This window comes from Petaurus breviceps, unplaced genomic scaffold, assembly GCF_028583685.1.
Source record: "Petaurus breviceps papuanus isolate PSGF00001 unplaced genomic scaffold, PetGlider_PUasm1.0 84, whole genome shotgun sequence".
NCBI lineage: Eukaryota > Metazoa > Chordata > Mammalia > Diprotodontia > Petauridae > Petaurus > Petaurus breviceps.
In genome coordinates, this window is record NW_027186645.1 from 7,391,806 (window position 1) to 7,397,811 (window position 6,006).

Here is a 6,006-nt window from a genome sequence, read left to right on the forward strand (position 1 = left end):
CTCTCTCTCTCTCTCTCTCTCTCTCTCTCTCTCTCTCTCTCTCTCTCTCTCTCTCTCTCTCTCTCTCTCTTTCTCTCTTTAGGCCTTTTCTAAATCCAAGGCACCAGCTCCTCCCAGTTCAGCCCTCTCTTTCCATGTCAACAATTCCATCCCACAAGTGGGATTCACAAGCTCCAAGTTTCAACACTCATCCCGAAAACCAAGCCAATACAGGGGGATCTTTAAATTCCATTACTATTACATATCCCAAAGAGATATAAAATAGGAAAAGGACCTACATGTACAAAAATATCTATAGCCACTCTTTTTGTGGTGGCCAAGAACTGGAACTCAAGAAGAACCTCATCAATTGAGGAATGGCTAAACAAGTTATGATATATGAATGCAATGGAATATTATTGTTCTATAAGAAGTGATGAACAGGTGGACTTCAGAAAATCCTGGAAAGACTTATATGAACTGATGCTGAGTAGAGTGAGTAGAACCAGGAGAACATTGTACACTCTAACAACCACAGTGCATGAGGACTGATTTTGATAGACTTAGCTCTTCTAAGGAATGCACAGACTTAAAACAATTCCAAAGACCACATGATGGAAAATGCCAATTATATCCATAGAAAGAATTATGGAGCTGGAATGAAGAAAGAAGGAGACTATTTTCTTCTTTTGTTTTGCTTTGTTTTCATTCTCATGGTTCCTGCCAATCGTTCTAATTATTCTATACAACATGACTAAGGTGAAAATATGTTTAATAAGGGGTGGCTAGGTGGCACAGTGAGTAAAGCACCAGTCCCAGAGTTGGGAGGACCTGGGTTCGGATCCGGCCTCAGACACTTAACACACACACACACACACACACACACACACATACACACAAAGCCATGTAATCTTGGGCAAGTTACTTAACCCCAACTGTCCTCCAAAAGGCAAAAAAAAATATGTTTAATAGAAATGTATGTGTAGAGCCTATATCAGATTACATGTCATCTTGGGGAAGGGATAGCAGAGGGAGAAGGAGAAAATTTAAAACTTATTGAAGTGAATGTTGAAAACTAAAAATAAATGTATTAACTTTATTAAAAAAGATGAAAACAATTTAAATACGATGGTGCCACAATTAGAATCACACAAGACCTAGCAGGAGAAACATTAAAGAACCATAGGTCTTGGAACACAATATATTGAAGACAAAAAGAATTGGGACTCTAGCCAAAAATGTCATACCCTGCAAAGTTAAGCATTATCCAAAATGAAAAAAAAGGATATTTGATTACTTATTAGACTTTCAAGACTTCATTAAATAAAACCTGAACTTAACAGAAGATTTGACATACAAGAACCAGGAGATATATAAGGTAAATACCAAGGACTTACTATAAGTGATTCATAAGGACAGACTGTTTACTTTTTTATATGTAAAATGCTAAACATATGTCCAAGATTCTTATTAATAATTGGGTAACTCTACAAGAAAGATTGGGGGTAAACCTGAGGATGATATGAATTTTAAAAGTAAAACCATTTAGGAAGAGCTAAAAAGAGTAGTTATTTTATAAAAATGAGACACAAGAGGTAGAATAGATACAGAGGAATTAAATAGGGGAGGAGGGCATTCCCTACTTTCTTCAGAAATGGGTTTAAGAGGGAATGATATATATGAGTATAAAAATCTTCTAAATTAAGAAGAAATAAAATGGTAGGACATAGGAAAGGAGGAGAGGACAAGAGAGGGATCTTTAGAGGAGAAGGTGAGGGAATAGGTAAAAGAGGGATATAGAAGGGTCTTTAGATTTATGGGAATGGGAGGACAGGAGAGAATCCTGGGACAGGAATAGGCAAATAATAGGAGGGCAAGGTAGTGGGTAGAAGTAAAGTAGAAGAGGCATGAGGATAGGAAAGAAGAAATATGTACAAACATAAAAACAATAAGCAGAATTTGTTTGGGAAAGTCCATGTCTATATATGTATGTATATATGTACATCTTTATGTACATATCTACAGCTATTGAGAAACATATCCAAACTTAATTGTAGCCTTCAGGGTTGGGAGGGAGGGAAAAAGAAGGACAAAGTAAAAAAGTGCACAGCAGAGAACAAAAAGAAAACTTACAAAGAAGCAAAGAAAAGATGGGTAGTTCTCAATTCAACATGTATTATTTATCATACAGGCTTTCTTGAAATGAAAATCTATTGTTACATATTTTGAATCCTCTCATGTTCTGCTATGCACATGACATGCTTTTTTTTCTTTCTTACTTTGTATTTAAGTACCAATACTTAAGATTATTATATGTTTTGGTTTCTTTTCTCTATTTTGTATTTGTGTTCTGGCCTTTGAGACTAAAATTAAAATTAAGTGAAAAAAAAGAAAAAGAAAAAAAATGAAAAGAAAGTTTGATAGAACATTAAAAAGAGATTTTCAATTGTCCAAATTATAGGCTAAATAGAATGTTTTCCTCAATTTTTCTGAGCATAATTATCTTCCTTTACATTATTAAAGTTTTATTAGAAAATAAACAATTTTGAAAATCTCAGATTGTATTTTGATTCCAAAATGACTAAAGAAATTTAATTCCATAATATATTTTTTTTCTCTAGATGTCTTGACTATTTTTTCTTTCTTTTCACACAACACACACCCTCACACCCAAGAACAAACATCTTACAATCTAGCTTTTAACAAAGACAATATCAAAAGGATAATGGAAGTTGGGTGGGAGGAAAGAAAAAAATAAAAAATGGTGTGAAGGGGAAGCAAAACACATCCATAAAACACTTTCCATTTGGTTCAGGCTTGTGGTTTAAAGCTGAATTCACATTTATCCCCCCTAGATTGTGAATAATTCCCTTTATGAGCAGGGTAGTCAACTACACACAAAACATAAATCTATCACTTGACCCCACAAGACAAGGGACTACTATTCACTGCAATGTCAGTGGTAGGAGAAAGCAGAGGCATTTTAAAATCTAATAGGGATATTGTAGCAACAATGCAGGTAAACGTTGTTTTTATTTAGTAAGGAAATCTTTTTGCCAAGAACAGCTTATTTGGATGGTAGGGTTTTCAATAAATGTGAGTATGTATTTAGCATTTAATAAAAGAACAGATCAGAAAAAAGAAAATAGTCTTTTTCAGGAATTTTTCTTATTTTGTCAGAAAAGAAAGAGTAGTGTTATACTTGGGAAGAATTCACAGGAAAGAAGAGAAACAAGTAAATTCTAAGATCCTAGGCAGCAGATTGTTTTTTAAATACCTTCCACTGTGGGGTGTTTGTCAGTCAAGCAAGAGAAAGAGAGAGATAAAAGGATTCTGGGCACTTGGAGGAGGAAGTGGTACAAAAAAAGGAAGAAATCTAGTCAACAAACTTTTATTAAACTCCCACTATGTGCCAGGTACTGTGCTATGTGTGTTATGGGAACACAAAGACAGCACCCTGCTTCCACATCCCCAAGACCCTTCTCTCAAAGAGTTCATAGGCTAATAATGGGTGAGATAACATGCCAAACATGCAACAAATGGTTTACAAACAAGATATATACATAATAAATTGGAAATAACCTAAGAAAGAAGGCACTAACACTTAGGGAGATTGAGAAAGCCTTGTTGTATTAGCCAGAACTTGAAGGAAGCCAGGCCACAGAAAAGGGGAGAGGGGGTGAAGAATTCAAGGCACACAGGAGAGTCAATTAAAATTCAGTTAGAGGATGAATTGTCTTCATCCAGGACAAACAAGGAGAGAAAGTCAGTGGATCACAGAGTGCATAAATGAGGATAAGATATAAGAAATTGGAAAGGAAGTAGGTAGTAACTTTTTATAAAAGACTGCTCTGGCTGTCAAAGGTATCCCTGGCTACTGAAAAAATTTGGAATGTCACTTTATTGACAAATACTAGTCTTTCTAATAAATTATGTTCAGAAGCTTATGCCTTGGTTTCTCTTTTTTAAAGATTGATATTGCAACATTAGGAGAAGAAGAGGTTTGAGGTGGGAGAAGATAATGGAGTTCAATATTAGAAATATTAAGTTTAAAATGTGTTTGGACAACCAATTCAAGGTATCAAGTGGACAGCGTGAGTTGTGAATCTGAAGACTAGGAGAAAGGTTAGGGCTGGATAACTATATTTGAGGCTCATCAACAAAGAAAAGATAATTGAATAAGTGGAAACCAACGAAATCACCAAATGAAATAGAAGAGAGGAAAAAAGAACAAGGGAGACATGACAGCCTTGGGGGACTCTAATAGGTGAAAATAAGATGAATATACTGAGAAAAAGTAGTCAGACAGATATAAAGAGAATGAGGAGAAAATAAAGTCACAGAAACTCAAAGACAAGAGTATCAAGAAAAAGAGGGTGAGCAGCAGTGTCAAAGGCTGCAGCCAAGATGGCTGGAATTTGAGAGGAAAAAACCATCAGACTTTGTAATTGAGAGATCACTTCTAATTATAGAGAAAGCAGTTTCAGTTGAATGATGAGGTCAGGAGTCTGCATACAGAGAGTTAAGAAGATAGTATGGGGAAAGGTGGGTTCCTTCAAGTCTTGCCTAAAATCCCGTCTTCTGCAAGAAACTTTACCCATTAGCCTTAAGGCCAGTGAATTCCCTCTGAGTTTATCTCCAATTTATCTTCTATATATTTTGTTTGTACATAATTGTATACATGTCTCATCTGTTAGATTGTGAGCCCCTTCAGGGAACTGTGTGTGTGTGTATATGTGTGTGTGTGTATGTCTGTGTGTATGTATGTGTTATATATATATATATATATATATATGCTTTCTTTGTATTTTTAGTGCTTAGCGAAATTCCCAGCATATGGCAGGCATTTAATAAATTTATGTCGATTTGCCCTGATTTGATATATTCAAAGTGCTTTGCAAACCTCAGAAGTCCTTTATAAAACTTTTTTTTATTAAGAAAGGTGAAGTAAAAATGCATTTTGGTTATTTCATAATGTTCCTGTTAAAAAAATATAAAGTCCTATAAAATAATTAGATGAAAGCTCAAAATGTAGAAAGATTTATTAGAACTTATATCATGTTCATTTCTATGCTGTAATTTCTGACACTCAGATACTACACAATTACCCAGGGAAGGGCAATGTGGTACATGGGAAAGAACATTGACTATGAAGTCCAAAAACCCGGGTTCAAATCACTTTTGAAACTTACAAACCAGGTGACTTTAGGCAACTCATATCTCCCCGGGCATCAATTTCTTCATTTGTAACATGAAAAGAATCAGACTAGTTGACATCAGAGGTCCTTTAAACCTCAAAATCCCACTATATACACTTAGGAACCTATGGAAAGGAATTGCTAACACAGTAAATATGGGTTTATGGATAGCCAGGTTACTTAATTTGATGTCTTAACATTTAATTCCCTTTTAATGAGACTTAAAGTATTATGTACAACATTGAAAGTAGTAATGTGGTAGTATGTGGTAGTAATATTCTTTTTCCTGATGTAATCTTGGCTTACTATCAATAAAAGATTTTTGTAAGATTTCTGATGAATAAACTTCTTATTTCAAATGTTTAAACCATGTTTTTTTAAATACATTTCCAAGTCATTTCTAACTTTCATAATCATCTCCATGACAAGGTATGCTAGCAACAAAAATACTCCCCCTGCTCACCAAGCCCAGAACTAGCAAAATTCTCTGACCTGTTTGTCTTCATTTTACAATCCACATAAAACTACATTTCTTTTCAAATCATTTCTTTTCACCACAGGCAAATGAACTCCCAGGCCTGAAAGCATAAATCTCCTGCTATCTCTTTTGAGATTTTGTAACAAACCGCTCAACTTGACAGAGCAAACTTGGACAAAGGTTCCGACTAGGTTGTTCAGAGTGAGCTTAATACACCTTGGCTTTAATTCACATTGTCCCTGTAGTGGCTGTAAGTTGCAAATATTATTTAAGAAAACTTTAAAAAGCAGTAAATTTTGGTTATTGTCTTTGTTTTGTTTCATTTCTTCCCCACTGAATGTCCCAAATTAA